The sequence below is a fragment of the Penaeus monodon genome, chromosome 21 (genome assembly GCF_015228065.2).
Source record: "Penaeus monodon isolate SGIC_2016 chromosome 21, NSTDA_Pmon_1, whole genome shotgun sequence".
In the NCBI taxonomy this organism is placed as follows: Eukaryota; Metazoa; Arthropoda; class Malacostraca; order Decapoda; family Penaeidae; genus Penaeus; species Penaeus monodon.
In genome coordinates, this window is record NC_051406.1 from 37400764 (window position 1) to 37401294 (window position 531).

Consider the following 531-nt stretch of genomic DNA (forward strand, 5'->3'; position numbering starts at 1 on the left):
CTTCACTCCAAAGAAATAAATGTAGGACAGATTGACAGCACAATTTGTCTTATGTTCCATCCCTGGTTTTATACAGAGGCATGAATACTGCTCTTAATTTGGTTATTTAAACGACAAAAATAAAACTTCTCTATACACGACTTTTTGTTCATATTTGTAAAATTAAAGGTTTACTTCCCTGCACATGAGATACAATACATATAATTGAGTCCACATATACCTCTTTTTACTAGTCCTTTATATACAAGGGGGGTGGGGGATAATTAAAAATTTTAACACTTGAATTCCTTGAAACATATGTAACATATGTATTTTCTAATCTAGCAAGAACATATATAAAAATAAAAAAAAACTTGAAATACAGGACACAAGTAGAAGCACGTCTTGATACCTCTGAAAGCTTATAATTTTGATAATGTTTAACACAATCACCATAACATATCTGCGAGGGAAATTGTTTTAACATACACATATCTATTCCTTGCTGCCCTAACAGAAGAGGGATCACATCTGAGGTCTAAAGAACTCTTT